Raw genomic sequence first — 21,169 nt, 5'->3', positions numbered from 1 at the left:
GAAAGTGGGGGGGGGGGCAACCAGAGAATTTTTTTTTTACTTACCTGGAAAAGTTAACAAGCAAAAAAAAAAAAAAAAAACCACGAAAATTTAAAGTTGCCCAAACTCGAAAATCCTATTTCGTGGGGTGGGTGGGTGGGGGGCAGTGGCCAAGTTTTCAAAGCCAAGTTTGTTTCACTTCCGGTTTTTTTTTATCACTATACTCTGGTAAAAAGTGGGGGGCCAACCATCCTTTCAATGAACATTTTCTATAGTCAAGGCATTGTTGGGAAGAAAAATGGGGGGCCTGGCCCCCCTGCCCCCCCCCCCCCCCCCCCCGGTTGCTACGTCCCTGAAACATAAAATAAATTAGATAAGTAATAAAAGACTACAATAAAAAAGCAAAATTTTAACAACGATAGACGATATACCATGAATATTAAATGTCTACAAATGTGCATATAAATAATAAAAAAATGTAGAATTCCATTTTAAGTGAGCGTCTCAGAGAAAACCATGCAAAATGGCAAAAATGGTCCACAAGCTTACATCTCAAATATTTTAAAACTGGTATAAAACTGGAAGAGCATCCCATGAAAGTCCAATTTTTGAATTCAATTGCCCCTCAATCTTGTTCTATTTTTAGCTTTGACCTATTTTATATAATGGCCCAAATATCCCTTAAAAATTGTGAAAAAAAATACTAAAAACGATATATTTTGAGCACCAAAATATGAAAATAAGAGTATACAAACTTTTTATTTATATATGTTATCTATGTCTTATTCTTTCAATAAAACAAAGTTTCTTTGACAGAACTGCTTAAATAAAGGTCAGGCAGTATTTAGAAAAGAATGGGTGGACTTAACTGGCCAGAAAAAATGCCGAAATTTAAGTTTCATAAAATCTTATTTTTTTTCCATTATATAAACCCCCGATATCTTAACTGTGTATTCATGGTACGGTCGTGAATTTAAAACGATCTCTTTTCGAAGTAAACTAAATAATTATCGAAGGCATGGTGCCTGAAGATTTCTTGAATATCAAATTATAGATAATCAGGGTCACGCGTTTTCCACACAGGTGCTTGAGGACAGGACCCCCCCCCCATTATAGACCCCCGGGCCTTTTCGATTTTTTTTTCTTAAACTATCCTTAAGTAACATATTTGTGATGTAATCCATACCATCAAACCGAAAAATTACGAAAAACAAACAGTTTATAAAAATATATATATAAATTTTATATATAGTGGGATACGAATTTTTATGGTTTGATGGTATGGATTACATGTATATCACAAATATGTTACTTAAGGATAGTTTAAGAAAAAAAATCGAAAAGGCCCGGGGGTGTATAATGGGGGGGGGGTCCTGTCCTCAAGCACCTGTGGTTTTCCATCGTCTGAATACATAGTCAGCGCATGTTTGTCGGCTGTTCTTAAGAAAACTGTAGTTGTATATTGACCAAAATAATGTTATATTTAAAGGAGAAGTGCCGACAAACGTGCGCTCACGCTTAATTTTACAAAAAAAAATGTTTAAAATAAACTTCTCGCTTCCATTGTTATGACTGCGATTGACCTGTTTAATATTACAATTCATCACGTGATGTCCACCTGCGAGTGTACTCATGAAAACAGTTACATTGTATTCTTCAACCTGACCTCGTTCTAAATCGTGTCTTTGAGCGTGTTTTCAGAATTTAGCAAATTAAATATTGTTTTAATTTTACGTGTCATCACATTTTTAAAATAATTTCATATTGACATCGCTGTAATATGCTAAACACGTATTCGAATTGTTGGAGAGAGAGAAGGATAGAGAGAGATGTCAACAATGACGCCGACCGGTAGCCCCGCCTCCTATAAATATTGATTGTGTGACATAAAAACCACTCCGGGTACATGTCGAATTCCGGAAGACTACATTCGTGTATCGTTGCTTCAATGTTGATACATGACAACAGGGCATTTTTTTGCAATAATGTTCCACCTAATATAACCAAGTATATGTAGCTCTTCCATTGCTCGTAATATATTTGGGATTCACTTCATTTTCAGCTTGATAGAGGAGTCGCAAAAAGATCCAAATTGGGGCGTTAAGTCCACCCATTCTTTGTATATCTAATACTTCGCTAGATGCCTCAGAAAATGCCAAATTTAAATTAGGTATAAACATACCCGTAAACGCTTGTATTTTCTCCTTTTTACTATATTATGAAACTAGAAGACCTAAATTGAATCTGAAAAAAGAAATCCATCTTTGGACTCTCAACATTTACTGCACAATTGATTAACAATGACCCATACATTTATGGAATAAGGCCATTCCAAGTTATTTTCTATGTTTAGCGTCCGCGTGCGCCTTGGTTTTTGACACCCCATGTCAGAAAAAAACCCAAACAGAATCAGGAGTCCGAAAAATAATTTTTCAGGTCAAAATTTGTTATTTCCGGCAATATCTCACAATATTAGTATATTTCATTATTGGAATAGTTTCATTATTTAATACCTTGATTTTTCTGAGGAAAATAACTTTCTTTAAGAAAAATAGATAAATGAAATCGTATCTTTTGAATAACGTCATTCTTATTACTATAAAATGTTTGTTTTATTTATTTTTTTTTTGACTTGTGTTTTTTTTTTTTGCGAATAGGTAGCTAGGTTTTTGAAAGATGGTTGGACGGCACGCTAAACAGAGAAAAAACTTGGAATGGCCTAAGCATATTCTAGGCCATTATTGAATTTACCTATATTTTAGACATTTAGACCCTAAAACACTTTTAAAATTTTGATTGAATTTGAAAAATATATTTTCTCGCCATAATGCTTGTTAAATCAATATTTTCCTTGTTTAAATCGTGTAGATAACTTTTGTTTCTATTAAAAAAAATTATATAAGATTTACCTCCCCTTAAATGCAATCTCCAGTCAGAGGAGGTAGAAAAGAGAAGGGAAGTCAAATGGAGGTCAAAAACAGTGATCATGATGAGTTTGGTTAAAATCTTTTAATTTAAGATCTTTGTGGTCAGATCTATTTAACCAGAACGACTTCCATTATTTCTATAGTTGTTATGATTTATTTATAATTGGAAATGGAGATTCATTTACAAGCACCACCTGTGTGTGACTTTCATGATGAAGAATCTGATTGTGATTTGGGCAAAACTTTTTACATTTACATGTATGAATGTGACAGAGATATTTTGAACCATCTATATTCTCTTCAAAGTGCAGAAATTATACACAAGCATGTTTATGATGCCCACATATGCCGTTCTATCGATGAAAATATGCATAAAGCACCGTGAAAAGTTGGGGGCAAGATGGAAAAGACCCAGGCGAACCTGCTGTTATCCTGGTCATCAGAGAAAGATAAAACCAGACAGAGGAGCCGGTCCAATGTTGTGCAAAGACCTCTGGTTAAAGACAAGACAAATATTACCACTAGGGCAGGTTGGTTATAATTATTGTGAACCAATTTTGTCAATAAATGATTATTTTAAAAACGCATTGAGTTATGTACAGTGGACCTTCAGATATCCGGACACCAGATATCCGGACACCAGATATCCGGATGCTTCAGTATCCGGACGATTTTTCATTGGGACAGAATTTTTAAATGTTAAGTTCTTTGTCTTATTTAACTGGTGATTCAGATATTCGGACGCTTCACATATCCGGACAAATTGACAAGGAACTAAAGCGTCCGGATAAACGAGGCTCCACTGTAATGTCAATGATAGAGTAGAATAAATCTAAAATAAATAATTATAAATTCAAGAAAATTAAAGAGCTTATACATAAAGTAATTTGAGAAAATGATAAGTGATTTACAAACAGATCACTGCATGCAAGTAAAAACACTTATATGGTCTGTTGGGAATTTAAAAAAAAAATTACATAAACTTTCTTATTCTGAGAAAGGAAATTGTCATTTAGGCCCATTATTGGAAATCTGCATTAAATTTTGTATAAATCCACCCATTGAATAAAAAATTATCTATAAAAACAGTGTACACCGGTGTCCGACCACTATTTATAATACATATTTTAAGCTTAGGAAATTTAAAGAAATTGAATTTAAAAATAGTGATGTGTTATATATGCCTTTATTCAAGTTCTTTTAAGAGTGTACTTGTACTTTGACATAATGTGCATTATTTATTTGTCTTGTAGCAATATGCAAGAAGTGCTCAATGGAACGTATGAAGAATGTCTCTCCATCTTACAATTTAGAGTTTGTGAAAGAACTTGGTAATTATTATATTTGTAAACTATACATTAGCTAGCTAATATGCATATTGCACAGAGATAACGAATTTTCAGATTCAAAATACATGACCATATTATGGGATTATTACTAGGAATTTAGGAAATATTTTCCCCAGTTATAGAATACTGTAGAAAAATTAGCCACTATATATACAGGTCGAGGAAACTACCTTATATGGACATTGTTGTGATTGTGCACAGAGGTGCTCACAGCAAACTATGATCCAATCCAGTGAATGAGCCAAAAAGCATGATGCTCTACTACATGTTTATTTTTACTTCAAACACGTGGGTCATGGAAATTTAGGACGTGATTTCAAATGACTGCAGGAAAGTCAGCTAACAATTTTTTGAAATGTGTTTATGAAAAATATGAAGATCGGATACAAACAAAGATTCCCCATGCTCACATTAACAAACAAAGTCAGTTTTCCTTGTTAATTAAATAGTACTTTGAAATACCGCTCACAAAGTCTTCACAAGTAAATAAGACTCAATTTTGTCACTTGAAATTTGTTAATTTGCCATGTAATTGGTTAAATTCGTTGTTGCCTCAGTTATTTGTTTCTAGAAATTAATAGTTGCATTTTATAAACAAAAAAAATCAAGTTGCACTTTTTTTTTTATTATTTACCTATTATGTAAACCGGCCTTCATGCACATTGATCATAGAGCGTGAGTAGCATATATTTCGAAATTGTATACGTTGTAAACATTGACAATACCTGAGCACACCTCAGAGTTGATCGTTTTTGGACCAAGGAACGGTCACGTGAAATTGACTTTTCACTGACAGCACAGCACGGGGAAAGCTGTCAACAAACGGACTTGTACGAGTGGAGCAAACCCTAATTTTTATCATTGTAAATCATTTGTAGATAAATGTGTGCATGGAATTAGTAGATAATGATATTCATATTGTATTAAGTGTGTTAAGTACAGCTATTTATAAGAACCAGGCAGAAATGAAAATAAGTGATTCATGATAGTGATAGATTTTTCAAAAACTATCATATTTATATTAAGATACATCAAACTAAATACTTGATCACAGTTATAAATGGATTTCATGCATAGTTGATTAAAAAATGAATTCAATATATACTAAAACAGTCAACAGTATCCATTGAAAGGTGCATGTACGTGCAGGTGACTTTTTAAGAAGGCCCGCACTCTCCTTGAATGTGAATTATAAAATTTGGAACATCTTGTATCAAAGAGTAAAAAACAATTAAAAAACCCAAGGGTTATTTTAATTACGAATAGATATTGTGATTTTAAATTATGTAAAAACATGAAATTTTAGTTATCTCCCTTGGCGCTCTTTAGTAAAAGGAGTTGGAAAGAGTGTATTTAACTCTTCAGTTTCCCGTACGAAAGTTCGAGGCGGAATAGGCACGGCTTGGGCACGGCTAAGACACGGAATCCGCACGGGTTTTTAAAAAGACGCACGGGTTCTGCATGTCCAAGACACGGACACGGCTTTCGTGTCCGAAAGTGAGGAATCCTCACTCACAGAAACCCGTGTGGAGGCACGGAATCCGTGTCCCAGGGAGACGGTTTTTAACTCAGGCGGGTTTTGCTTCAAACTATTTATTTATATCTCATTTACTGAGCATGCTCAATCATAACTTCCTTTATTTGAATATTAAATTGGAGGGATTCATGGTCATGAGCTAAGTCAATGTGTCTTTTTGCTCTATTTAAAGGATATTTAACTAATAGATGTCAGTTGGAATTGTATTTATGTCAGTCTGGGATAATTTCTTCACTTTTGAACTAAATGCAGTAAGTGTTATCTAGAATAAATAAGTCAATTTTTGAATTTTCATGATCTTTCTGTATTGCGATGTTGACAATGAACACGATGAAAGAGTTTAGATTTATTTGAATGACTTTAGTTGGACTTTCACTAATCCTTTATAGTATATATTTTATGTGACATATCACTGTGCTAATGAAAGTTTTATTTAAACTAAATTCTTTCTCAGATTGTGCAAACTTAGCTACTAGATTAAATTACAATTGAATATTGTACATTATCGAAAAAATCTTAATTAAAAACTTAGCATGGATTGTAACTAATAAAGTTAATCCTTAACAGAAAGTAAACACATTCATGTAAGATTTTTAATGTTTGAAATTCTAAAACTAAGCATTAATGTAAAGCAATGTGAAGTTAAAGTTTGGTTGTACAGTCACCATTTTGGCATCCAGAGTTACATCAGGAGATTCTCTAAAGGCCATGACCTAGATCTAAACAAATGCACAGATCCCGTGACTCCTTATATGGTATATGGCACGGCTTTTTTGACACGGGTTTTCAAAAAACCGTGTCTCCATATATGGAAAAGGACACGGGTTTCTGACACAGGTTTACAGAATCCGTGAGTCCATATATAGAAACTAGCACGGCTTTCTGACACGGGTTTTGTAAAACCGTGTGATCTCATTTAAATATTTCGGCCAATATCGTGCCGTGTCCGTGCCTCGACCACTTTCAGGCACGGCTTTCCAGACATACTTTACATAGGAGCACGGAATGCTAAAGCACGGGTTTCTGGAGAGGGAATCCGTGCCTGAGCCGTGTCCAAGCCGCCCGGACTGTTTCGTACGGGTTAGAAGGGGAGGATTAAGAAATGTGTGTGATTTCATCTTCATTTTGGAAGTTTTGCCAGTTTTCATACATCCAAGGGGCATGTAAATCTAAAATTTTTATTAGAAAAATATATTCCTAGGATAAAAAAAAATAACTGCCTGCAATTTGCTTAATTTTATCTGACAAAAACAAAATTTCATTTCCTAAACATGCTAAGAGTTTGAGTGTTTTGAAAAAGGCTAACTTGTTCAACAATATCATCAAAACTACTTAAATTCAGTTAATTTTGGGGAAAACATTTAATTTTGTACTGGAATTTGAACAGTATAGCTCGCAGCTGGGGATTAGAGTATGATGAGTATCTCTCCTTTCCGTCGATACTCCTAGTACTGCAATATACACAGTCGACTGGAAGAAATCCTCGACCCCAGCATACATGAAGCCATAGCAAGAAGCAGTGAAAGCCACAGCAGAGATTGGATGGAGCATAATTTTTTCTATGTCTCGGCGCCTCTATGGATGTCATATTTAGATCAGGTATTTAATACATAACACAGACAAATGTCTAAACAAAGACAATATTGACTATTTTTTTTCAAATTGAAAAAGGGGAAAGTCAAGAAAAAATGATAGCAAACATACAGGCTGACTGCTAGTAAAAGTTATCAGTCCTGCTAAAAAACTACCAGCCTAGCTGAGAAAATAAATGTCTTTTGTAAAATTTATTTTTGAAACTAGAGGTACTGTGAGCAATGAGCAAATGATACCCCCCCCCCCCATATGAATATAATAGTGTCCATGTTTTGCTGTAGGAAAATATTATATTAATAATGTTATACTTTCATACAATACCACTATTTTTTTGCCTAATTTTACTCTTAAACACATGAAATCTCAGGAGCTTCTGGGGCTTTGCCCCCTGGACCCCCTTCATTCAAACTATGGTATGACTAAACGTATATGACTGTACTATGGAACATCACTATCAAGACCCCTTGTCTGAACAAAGTTATCCACGCCCCCCCCCCCCTTTTTAATCACAAATCCTGTACTGCTCATGAAACCACTAGTTGATTTGGAAGCGATTAATCAAATTATTAAATTTTAATTAATGAAAACTTTAAACAAGTCCAGTTGGGCATCAATATGTGCAAATTGGTAAGCCCACAGCAAAATTTGTGTGTCTCGGGCAGTCAGGCGCACTGTTATTTCAAACACTGTTTACGGAATGGCCAATGGGTCCTTCTTAAAATAGTGAATATTTAACTAAGCCCTGAAAAAACTCAGATGTTATGGCAAAACCATAATTACTATTTTTCTTATTCATTTAATCAAAATGTAAAATTGTGCCCTTTCAAACAGTATATTTCCAAATTTATATGTGTATGATATTCTTCAAATGCATTTCCTTTTATTTGAATTATATAGAAGGGTGGGGAGCCCTACAAAATTTAATTGACAAGCAAAACAACCAATAAAATACTGTTATGGTTTTATCAGTTGAAACGGGGGGGAGGGGGTGTTAAAGCCATAAAACCCTATCCGAATGGGGGAGGGGGGCTTCCCAAATATTCCTACAAGCAAATATATACACACATAGAAAGAGAGAGATTTATAAATATGAGAGCACATACAATATGCATGGGTTTCTGCCAATTTTTTCATCTAATTTAGGATTAAAACTTAAAAAATAAAATTTGATCCTACAAAACTAGAATTCTTTTTAAATTTATAACTAATAGTATGAATTCATGATGATATCACTAGTACATGGGGGAGGGGGGGAGGTAAATAAATATTTATTATCAATAATTCAAAAGCTAAATTGTTATATAAATGTATGCATTCTCTTGTCATATGATGAATGTCATGATTTGTTATCATTTCAGATGCAATATGAGCCTTGTTCTGAATTTCAAAACCCTTTGACAACACCTGCACAGCTGAGGTAGTGTAAACTTAAAAATTGAGGACAACCAAAGAATCACCAAGAAAAGATTATCAATTCAACTAATGTTAGTGTTACATATACTTTATATTATTTATGTATCATTAGATAATTCGGTATTTTGTGTTGACAACTTGCAGTTTTTTGCTCACTTGAGCTGAAAGCTCAAGTGAGCTTTTCTGATCACATTTTTTCCGGCGTCCATCTGTTTAGCTGTCCGTCTGTCTGTAAACTTTTCACATTTTCGACTTCTTCTCAAGAACCGCTGGGCCAATTTCAACCAAACTTGCCACAAAGCATCCTTGGGTAAAGGGAATTCAAGTTTGTTCAAATGAAGGGCCACGCCCTTTTCCAAGGGGAGATAATTATGAATTAGAGAAAAATTAATGGCATTTTTAAAAAATCTTCTTCTCAAGAACCACTGTGCCAGGAAAGATAATTTATTGAAACTTAAAGGGGAAACATCCTCAGGTAGTGTAGATTCAAGTTTGTTCAAATCATTACCCCCGGGGGTAGGGCGGCGCCAAAATGGCAGACCAAAGTTTTACATAGAAATATATAGGAAAATTCTTTAAAAATCTTCTTCCCAAGAATGACAAAGCCATAATTCATCATATTTATAGGGAAGCATGCTCAGGTAGTGTAGATTCAAGTTTGTTCAAATCATGACCCCCGGGGCTAGGGCGGGGCAAAAATGGCCGACCAAAGTTTTACATAGAAATATATAGGGAAATTCTTTAAAAATCATTTTCTAAAAAATAGCAAATCCATGATTGGTAATGGAACTACTTTTGGATTTAAACTGTACAATAAAAAGCCATTTTCTACTTTTTCCTACCCTTAGTGCTCAGGTGAGCGATGTGGCCCATGGGCCTCTTGTTTTTAATTATCATTAAGAACATTCCTTTTCGTTTAGCAATCAAGGGCCTAGGGATCCGGGTTAGAATAGGTCCTCAGTAACCCCTTGCTTGTCATAAAAGGCGACTAAATGGGGTGGTCCTTCGGATGAGACCGTATAAACCGAGGCCCCGTGTCACAGCAGGTGTGGCACGATAAAGATCCTTCCTTGCTCAAAGGCCCTGAGTGCCGAGCATAGGCCTAAATTTGCAGCCCTTCACCGGCAATGGTGACGTCTCCATAGTGAAATATTCTGGAGAGGGACATTAAACAGTATACAATCAATCAATCACCTTCTGACTAAAGGCTGAATTATAGTGAACACTACCATTCAGAGACTTTGAAACAGGTATATATTTCTTCTGATCTTGATTCTCTGAATTTTTTAGCTCACCTGAGTTGAAGGCTCAAGTGATCTTTTCTAATCAAAGTTTGTCTTTTGTCTGTCATTGTCATTCTTCAAGGGGAGAGAATTACAAAATTAATAGCATTACAGATATCTTCTAAGGAACCAATAGCCCAGGAAATATGAAACTTATGTGGAACCATTGTCGGGTAGTGTAGATTCAAATTTTTCAAATCATGAACCCCATGTGTAGGACGGGGCCACAACGGATGATCAGAGTTTAACATAGGAATATATAAAAAAAAATATTTTAAAATCTTCTTCTCGGATACAGCAAGCCTTGATTGGTAATATTTATATGAAAGCATTTTCAGGTGGTGTAGATTCAAGTTTGATCAAATCATGACCCCGGGGATAGGGTGGGACCACAAAGGCCAATCAAAGTTTAACTAAGAATATAGAGAAAAAATCCTTTAAAAATATTCTTCCAAAGAACAGAAAAGCCAGTAAGTTATATATACTTATGGAAGCATTTTCTTGTAGTGTAGATTTGTTCAAATCATGACCCCCCCCCCCCCCCCCCTCAGGTATAGGGTTGGTCTACAATAAAAGTGTTCAAACTTGTAGGGAAAAACTCACAGTTAGTCAAAAATAAGTACCCTGTAAGCATCCTTAGTGTAGATTCAGTTATGTTCAATCATACCCCCCTCTCTCTCTCCCTTACAGGGAGAGGTCAGGACCACGTATGCTTTTAAGCTTTTCAATACAAAGCTGATTTTTGATTTTTATCCAAGCCAGGTGAGTGATGTGGCCCTGGGTCTCTTGTTAAATCATTTATCTACACATATATGTACAATACAACTCAGTTATAACAAACTAGGACCTGTAAAAGTACTTCGTTATATAATTCGTTATATCCATATTTGTAATTTTGTAATATTTATATAGTTGGAGATCCAAGAAGACTTCTTTTAATTCACAATGCCCGTGTTTGTACTAAACAAGTTTTACTGCAGTTACATCTATGTGGAAGCCAAATAGGAGTAAAAGATGTATTATTGTATGTCATCTTCATTATTTTGTTCAATCCATACAAATGTTTCTTTGAATATTGGAAACTAAAATCAGTAGAAAGTTAGAAATTAAAATCTATAAAATGCAGCATATCTAAACAGAATTTTTGTTGTTGAAAAAAAACCTTTTCAGATGAGCAAGGCTGTAATAGTTATACTAATATTCAGAATCAAATAACAGCTAACTACTTGAGGCAAGGATGGGGTGAGGGTTAAAGAAGGGGTTACATCACTTGAAAATTTAGAGAAGAATTGTAGAGCTGAAGTTTTTCTCAAGAACCACAGGGCCAATTTTTACCAAACTTGGCAGGGCTAAGACCCCTTACAAGGGGTGATAATCAAGAAAAGAGAAAAAAATAGGGAGCCACTGGGTCAGAAAAGCTGAAACTCTTGTGTTAAAGCATCCAGGGATCAAGTGTAGATTCTAAATTGTTTAAATCATGTCCCCCTCCTCCTAAGAATAGACCTAAACCACAATAGGTATTACAAGTAGGAAAATCTGGTGTAGAACAGCATGACCAGTTACTCTGGTTAGTGTTATGGACCATGGCCTTCTTGTATTCATGATCATGATCATAGAGAAAACGAACCTTAGCTACTCTCCTCCTTCAACAGCAACAAGAAAAAATTGCTTTACGGAATGCCTATTTTCATTAACAAAGTTCACATTTTGAATTATATTTTTTTTCCAGATTGATGAATGAACCAATGCATTATGTCAGAGGAATCTAGCTGGAGCACCTATTTAGCAGCCAGGACACATAGATGTACCTGTACAGTTGATACAGATAATCTCAACGGCACATTTCTAAATGATGGCCAAAAAAATCTAATAAAGACACTGTCAGTTTAAAACTCTTTGAAAGAAATCCAGACCAGAAACAATGGATATTGATTTTTAAGCTCCTCCAAATGTAAAAGGGGTTTTATTGAAGCCAAGACCTGGATACACCCAAGGATATTTAATATTACACCCCTTCAACATAAAATTTTGAATTTTAGTTTGCCTATCTAGTCAAGAACATGGATTTTTTGACATTTGATACACTTTATAATGTTATATTGACATTTTTTTCAAGATTTCTTTACTGTAAACTATGTACAGTACCGACCAGACCCAACCTGACACCAAAGCAGTCCCAGAAAGCAGTCCCCGGGACTGCTTTGGGACCGCTCTGGGACTGCTGTGGGACTGCTCTGGGACCGCTGTGGGACTGCTCTGGGACCGCTATGGGACTGCTCTGGGACTGCTATGAAAAGCAGTCCCAGCAGTCCCAGCTGCCCTGGGACTGCTTTCTGGGACTGCTTTGTTCACTCATGTGTGAAAAAGGTTCTGAGTGACATGATAGCTCCGCCCCCTTGTGTATTCTGAATTTGCAGGCTCCCTGTTGTTTTGTTTACTTGCAGCAGAATGGAGTTTAAACTGTTTAATAAGCAAGGATTTCTTACACTCTTTTAATAAGTAGCTATAGAGATTATTATGGTTAATTAATATTTTCAAGGATTGTATATTTACACAAATTAATGTGTATTTAGAATAAATTTAAAAAAATAAAGTTGATAAATAAGGAATTTATGAGAAAATTTTTATCCCTAAAAATAAACTACAAGTTTATGAGAAAAAAATAGCTACATATGGGCCTTTTTTAATTATTTAGTGTAAAATTATGTACTAAAAATTTGCATTGGTACTATTTAAAAATAATCATTACAGTTAGATATAAGATTTTTTTATTGGCCATATAATGATAAAATCTATTTAAAGTTCCTTCTGGTGGAAAATATTTAATTCACGTTTAATTTTCTGTATAAAAAATAAACATGGGAACCAGTAGCAATCACAGAAGAATTATTAATATACCCAAGAATTGTGATTAAATATTCATGTTCAGTGTAATTCACATATGTACATATAAGTGTGAAAGCCTTCTTCCTCCAATAAATATTATTAATAATTATTTCAATTTTTATGTGCGTACATGTTGTGTTCATAAATGACCTTCGTGTACATGTAAGGATTCCTGGCATACTACCCAGAATCAATTTCTACTGCCTTTTATAGTTTCATTGTTTATTGGAAATCTCATTTCTGAGTTAGCTCCGCCCATTAAATTAATAAACCCCGCCCACTGGGACTGCTTTCTGGGACTGCTGGGACTGCTCTCTGGGACCGCTGGGACTGCTGGGACTGCTCTGGGACCGCTGTGGGACTGCTTTAGCAGTCCCAGAAAGCAGTCCCCGGGACTGCTCTGGGACTGCTTTGTGTCAGGTTGGGTCTGGTCGGTACTGTATTTCAGCAAAAAGTACATTTACAGATGATTTTTCAAAAATTGCTTTAAAAATACAATTGAAATAATTAGATCATGTCTCATAAATGGTTAATCACAGTTACCACAGAAACCAAATATTTGTTTTAAAGAAGTTAGGTACAAAAAAAAAATGTTGTGTCTTTCATTATTTTAGCTAATGGCCACTCATACAGTTTTCTTCATACAAACTAATCACATTGACTAAATTGTATAGGCAAATACAATATTTTTGGAGATGTTGTCATGGTAACCAGATACAAATCACAAAAGCATATCTAAAAAAAATATATTTTCATGCATTTACAATAAACTGTGAAAATAATACATGTATGTTAGTCAATAATTATTTTGTATTTCATGGAGATTTTGAAATAAAGTCAATTTATTTAAAAAAGCATTTCCAGAATAATTTGTTACCATGGTTACAAAAAATGTATGAGAAATCCACTGGTTTTATCTAATATTTGCAAGGTTTAGGAGAACATTTTTTATCTTATATTATCAATTTTTTTTGCTTGTGGTATTTTTTCCACAACATACTCTGAAAATGATATATTTTGGTATTTTCTTGAAAAATGAATTTTTGTGATATTCTGTTGCCATGGTTACAGAATATTTTTGAAAAACCCATGGGTTTTGTTTGTTTTATTAGAATAAGGATTGTGGTCTTTCTATCCCACGCTTTCAGTTTTCTTTACCATGTGGGATTTTTTCTAACTATGCTCTTAAAAATGGTTATTATTGTGAAAAATGAATTTTTGTGACATTTTGTTGCCATGGTAACAGAATATTATTTAAAAACCCATGGGTTTTATTTAATTTTATTGAAATTAAAAAAGTGCTCTTTCTATCCCATGCTTTCAGTTTTCTTTACCATATGTGGGATTTTTTCTTACTATGCTCCTAAAAACGGTTATTATTGTGAAAAATGAATTTTTGTGACATTTCGTTGCCATGGTAACAGAATATTTTTTAAAAAACCCATGGGTTTTATTTAATTTTATTAAAATTAAGAATGTGCTCTTTCTATCCCATGTTAACAGATTTCTTTAACATGCGGGCCTTTTTCTTAATATGCTTCTAAAATATGTTGGATTTGAAGAAATATTGTGAAAAGTGAATTTTATGAAATGACCTATGTTAAATTGAAATTCAGCACCTTTAATAAATCCTATATAATTTTATCCTTATGGTAATCATTTATCATTTTGTATGTACTTCTCAGGAAAAAAAGAATTATTTATGGTACTATCATCAAAAAAGCTCTGTTCCTGTGTTCAATAATGGCTAAATTCACATCTTTTTCAATTTTTTGCTTGGTTGCCATGTGCATTTACATGGTGCATTGTTTCCATGGCAACAAAGGCTGGCCAAAAAAATTATGTTGTCCAATGATGTTCCCTTGGTCCATGAAGCAACATATTAAAATTTTGTAAAAATCTGAAGTGGTCATGAATCACCCCCTGCCTGGTTCTTACAAATAGCTGTACTTAAATGCTTGGAAAAATGCATCACGTTTTTCCGAGAGCGATTTAAAAAATTGGCCTTTTAGAAACACACGTGTAGTATTTCTTGTAGTAAACAACAATGCAACTCATTGAGCTGATTGGTCGATTTGTCAGTCACGTTGGTTCCTCACTTAGTATGTAAATTTATTCCGACGTCACAGAAAATAGTTTCCTCGACCTGATATACATGTGGCCCCTTCAATAAAATGACAGACGATCTTTTTTTAACTTGTTCAAGAAAATTTTGCTAATTGATACTTATAGTGCCCCCTACTCAAAATGATTGGCCTTGCTCCCCCTTCTCCCAACTGAAATTGCTTTTTATAAGCCTGAAATTTTTGGGGAAAAAATTAGAATGACAAAAGATTCTTTGCTTAAATAATTTTATACATATAAGACAAAATTCTTTAATGTCAAGTAGAAAGTACTCAGACATTTTTTTTTTTATAAAACTTGTGAAATTCTGAAACTTCAGTGCTGCTGTATATGATATGCAATATACCTTGCTAGTCTAGCACATTATTGCACATGCAACTTGTGCCATTCCTGACAAATTAATTTTTTTTATTAAAAAATAACATATTTAGTAGATCACATTATTTAACTTTCAGAATGGTGTGAACAAATTTGTAAAACTCTTAGAGGCAAATTAATGCACACAGTCAAATATTCAAGGTAAATATTTTTCACTGTTTTATAATGTTTGTGATTATTCACTATTGTGTTATCATTATTCTTGCCATTCTTTCTGGAAATTATTTTGTAAGTAGATTACATGACTTTATTTTGGACATCTAATTGTATTCCAATGAAAATTTACTAAAAAGTTTTCAAGATCTATTGTTTTAATAATTACAAGAAAGTATAGCAAATTCAGAGGATATCCATACACAATAATCTGTGCTTTGATTCATTAAGCATTTATAATATCTATGAATTTAAACCACTTATAAAGTAAATTTATAGCATAAATGTCATGAAATTGAATTAATTTGGTTCATTTCATTAGGTGAATGTCTACAGTCTCACTTGGTGGATACGCAAGATATTGTTGAAAATGAAGAAAGAATGGCATTTGACATTCAGGATATTAATGACAGTATGTACACTTGTATGAATACAAATAGTATATATTACCAATGTAAAAAAGCCATCAATATGATCATAGTGGTAACTAACTTTATAATGCCACAATAAGTCAGAACAATTAAATTTTTATTTCAAAGTAATTATCATAAATAAAATATGAACTGCAAGGCTCATATGATATCTAATACATATAATCAGTTTAAAATATGATATCATTATGAAAATTGACCATGACTTTGTAAGGGTTAAGTTTATTTAGTTAATTTCATTCTTATCTAAAGTCATATCTGATTGCAGTAAAAATATAACTAAGAGAATTTATAAACTTTTTTCTATCAATATACTGTATTCATTTGTTCATTACATGATGATCAATTCAATAATTATAGGTGTACCAAGTTCACAAGAAACTTTTACAGGGAGTTTTAATTACAGACATGGAGTTTGAGATTTCCTGTGAGTATTTGACACTTCCAGAAATCACTTACATGAAAACTTGGTATTTTAATTAGTTTACTATATTACTTCAATTTATAAGGGCCCTACTCTGCGGGCACCCCATAGTGATCAGTCTGCCCGTCCTTCCATCCATCAGTCCATCTGTCCATCCCAGATCTCTTGTCTGGAGCATATCTTCTCTCTCCAAGTCCTTGGCCCAATCATACTTTACTCACAGAGTTCCTTTGAGTTAACAGTGTTCAGCTGTTCAGTGACCTTGAACCATGTGTATAGGTCTAAGATCAAAGTAATAGCAAAATTATATGAAAAATCTTTGTCTAGAGCATATCTTCTCTTCCCTTGTTCCAGTAGGGCTCATACTTCACCCAGAGATTGCCTTTGGGTAAAAGGTGTGCAGTGTGCTGTTTCTAGGTCTAAGGTCAAGGACATAGCAGAATGACATAAAAAAATCCTTGTCCATAACTCATCTCTCCCCTTGATCCAATGTAGCTCATACGTCAACTCACAGAGTTGGTTTAAATCATGACCCCCTAGGGGTAGGATGGGGCCACATCTTAAAATCTTGATAACAATAGTTACCGGGTAAGCAATGATTTAGTAATATGGATTTGGAAGCATCATCTTGTAGCATTTATGTCATTTTGTCTTGCAAGCTTCTAGTTGGCTTCATAGTGTAAAACTTATTAATTTAACAATTAATTTTTTTTCCAGCCACGGGTTCCTGTGCCCCATCCCTACCTTCTTCCCAGGACTGGTATGAAAAGAACAAAACACCGAGAGAAAAACTAAATGAAGCTTTGCAGAGACTTTCAGGTAAGAAGAGTTATTACATGCAAATCATGACCCCCAGGTAATGGGCTTCAATGGGGTATCAAGTTTTTACATATGAATAAATATATAGAAAGAGATGTCAATTGGTCAATATTTGATAATTAGTTACTCGTTTACAGTCATGCACGTTAACCGGGTACTTGGTAAAATTGTAAATAGAAGTCTGTTAATTTTCTTAAACCCAGTTTAACTCTGTTAAACCCCAATGTTTTTTATTTGAGTGCATGTTTTAGAAACATCGAGTTCAATGATATAGGGATATTGAACTTATATTGTTGAATATTGACACTCATGGGCTAATGCACGAGCTTGTGAGTGCATTTGTACAGGCAACGAGTGCCAATTAATATTCACTAATATAAGTTCAATAACTCCTTATTGTACAGCTAAAACATTTCCACTTAATTTATAATAATTATTCCAACTGAAAAAGACAAAGTAATGATTTTTTTAAATATCGATATTCAAATTAACATCTGTGCTGTGAGCGTTCAATATCGCATCATTCCGATAACCCTACCGAGCGATATGGTTTGCTTATTTAGGTTTTCATGGGTCTAATATCTACTACATTTCTAACAAATAATTCATTTTGTGTAAAAAATAAACAAATCTTACCTAAATGCCACATTATTTTGTTAATTTAGCTCTGAGAATTTGACCATACGACTTTTAGTTGTTTACAACGGAGTGTTCGATATTAAACCCTCGTATTCAGAATGTTTCGGGCAGACTCGTATATGTAATACAAAGTCATGCAGCGTTCAATAAAATGTCGTGATATTAAACACTAAACAATCTCTAGATTTTTGGTTGTATCTAATTGCATACTATTTATTAGCTATATGATAAAAATGATTTATTGTACATTGTACTTTATTTATTTAAAAAAAATAATCACCCAAACAAAACATATCAATTTGATACACCAAGAGGACCGTAATAGGTGAGAAAAGCTGTATACCAGGTAATTCACAGGTCCCTAATTACTAATATATACACACTGGCGACAACTGGTGTTTTACAGGTGTAGGTGATGGCACTCTTATTATTATTTGCACATATAAATTATTTTTAGGTAACTTTTTAATAAATATATGTTTTGTGGAATAGGAAAAAAATTATACATCTGTAACTGAGTACCAGTTTATTCTCAAAGAACAAAGTCATGATCAGTCAGTCAGATTTTAGCATCGATCCATGTCAATGTATGTAGTGTAGGGTAGACTCAAGTTTGTTCAAATTATGCCCCCCCTCCCCAGGGTAGGGTGGCAGACAAAAAAATTTTGTATTCAAAAACAGAAAAGCCATTATGAGTCATATGAATATGAAAGTATATCCTCAGATACATGTAGTAAAGATTCAATTTCATTTAAAACAAGACCACTGGGGGTAGGGTGTGGCTAATGTGATCAAATTAAGCTTTACATATGATTATGTAGGAGAAGAAATCTGCTGAGAAAGAACAGTAGGGCCATATTGATTATGTTCTAATCTCGGGCAAAGAGAAAAATTAAAGAATGCGTGGGTTTAAAAATTCAATCCCAGATTATAAATATTGCATTGAATTAATAAAATTTCATTAAGTGTCTTATTTTCCATAAAAACGTACGCTACAATGTTTTTCCTGTGTAATTTTAGAAACAGATTTTTAGCCAATCAAATTTGGGGTCTAATTCTTTGCCCGAGACTATAACATACAATTCTATGGTACATTTTTACTTTCCACTCGGCGAGCAGAGTTTTGACGCTGATTACGGAGATAAAAGAAAATAAAGACAAGCATGCCAGATATGCTTGTGTAGATAAATTAATTTGTAGAAGACATAGGTATAAACAGTTTACCCGTGCATTTCCTCTGAAAGTATAAATGAGCGCGATTCTAAAGGAGGGGGGGGGGGTACTCCGTGTAATTTGGAGTTAGATACCTTGTGTTATTATTATACTATGGGTCAAAAATTCATTCAGTTTTAACAATATTTGCCCCCCAAATCAGACTTTGATGGAGATGTATATTTAATTAAGTTCTAAAACAGGGGAGTAAATGCTGACTTCAAAGCACTAAATATTTTCGTAAGTAATGACGCAATATGTACATAATGACGTCACAAACATGACGTAAATTTCAGTTTTTTATGAATTTTACAATTTTTCGTCGATATTTTGGGATGTGCAATTTTTATATTATGTGTAGATATACCAGTCGTTCCTGATAACTTGCGCTCTATTTTTTGTTGAAATTTTGTGGATAAAAAATCGGACTAGTTTGTGACGTTATAAAAACAAAAATTGTGAATACACTGCTTTGACACCATAATATGATCTGTTAATTTATATTTCTCAGACAATTTATTGAATTCAGCACATTTCAGGAAGTTTTCAAAATTTGACTTTTGTGGGGGCAAATATATGCAATATACCGCATATAGTTCTTTATTACAGAAATAAGTGCCTGTGGGATATATATATATATATAAAATCTCTAGATTAAATCAAATATATGCAATATACCGCATATAGTTCTTTATTACAGAAATAAGTGCCTGTATATATATATATATATATATATATATATATATATATATATATATATATATATATATATATATATATATATATATATATATATGGGAATCACTTTTGTGCAATTTTGTAGGGATGTGCAATTTTATCGATATACCAGTATATCGCGATTTTTTGTTGTGTGATATGTATCGTGATACTGAGACCTAAATGCCGGTATTTAGGTACAATGTACATATTATTAAGTCTAGAAATTATTCATTTATTTGTTCAATCTTTCAAATTACAATTGTAGAAAGTCTAAAAAATGTTGTAAAAGGTGAATATTAATATATCGGCATCTTACCATCCAAATGTGATTAATTTTAAGTACATAAACATTTCAAATAAGTGAAATTTTGATGTTCTAGCTAATTTTTTAAGAGAAATAAATAATGACAATTCATTAAAAGTCATTGTAAAAATTTCTTCTAAAAATATCATGACATTATTGTGATATTTTGGGAAAAAATGTGATATATCGCTATACGCAATTTTTGGCAATAGATACTCATCCCTGAAATTTTGTCTGGGCCATAACAGATATTTAAAAAGTGATTAACAGTAAAATAAAAATCATTTATCCTGAGATTTATATTGACTAATTCAAACATAACTATGGCTGCTATTTTTCAGTCAATATGGATGGAAACAGTTCTGGTAACAGCTCTAGATCTCCGACCCCACCTCCACTGAGTTCACAGTGGGACACACCACCAGTGGAATCAAGACAAAACTTTGGAAGCAACACCTCATCCAGATCACAGACTTCCCATTCTTCTGACTCAGTGGCAAGGAGCAGCAACAACATCCCAGCTCCTCCTCTGGATCCTCCACTGAGTTGTGGATCTAGCAGCTCATTTGTGACGTACACCATCAAGCTCCAAAATCAAATATATGAACAATAAAGTGTCTCCTCCGCAAAGTTCCAATTCCAAAACAGGGTGCAAGTCTCCTCCTGGCCCGGCCTCTCCTTCATCAAGTCACAGAAAGAGCCAGTCTGAAATTGAATCGACTAAATTCACTAAAGATCACAACCATCAGAATTATATTAAGTTAGGATTATGTACATCAGAGAAAAGTTCCATATAACCAGCAAATATGTGATGTAGCCTTTAAGGTCGGGAACAAACTAATTCCTACCCATAAAATTGTATTGGCTTCACAAAGCCCACTCTTTGCTACTTTATTTGAAAAGGAGGCATTTCATTATGATGCAGCTACCCCTAAAATTTTAACAGTGCGGGGAGTGGCAGAAAAATCAGTACTGGCATTTCTAGAGTACTTGTACTC

At 33.8% G+C, this 21,169-nt stretch overlaps 1 long non-coding RNA gene across 1 annotated transcript; it reads left to right on the top strand.

Annotated features, from left to right (window-relative positions):
• The first annotated feature begins 16,418 nt into the window (after positions 1 to 16,418).
• LOC134266392 (uncharacterized) lies at positions 16,419 to 20,523 on the top strand. The gene is made up of 3 exons (XR_009991964.1): positions 16,419 to 16,480; positions 17,195 to 17,296; positions 20,513 to 20,523. It is a non-coding gene; the product is annotated as an uncharacterized LOC134266392 (long non-coding RNA).
• Positions 20,524 to 21,169: the final 646 nt, after the last annotated feature.

This window comes from Saccostrea cucullata, unplaced genomic scaffold (assembly GCF_032062105.1).
Source record: "Saccostrea cucullata isolate Sc308-1 unplaced genomic scaffold, CSIRO_AGI_Scuc_v1 ctg13628, whole genome shotgun sequence".
Taxonomy (NCBI): domain Eukaryota; kingdom Metazoa; phylum Mollusca; class Bivalvia; order Ostreida; family Ostreidae; genus Saccostrea; species Saccostrea cuccullata.
The sequence above is the reverse complement of the archived record's forward strand: the minus strand, read 5'-3'. Positions and strand labels throughout refer to the sequence as shown.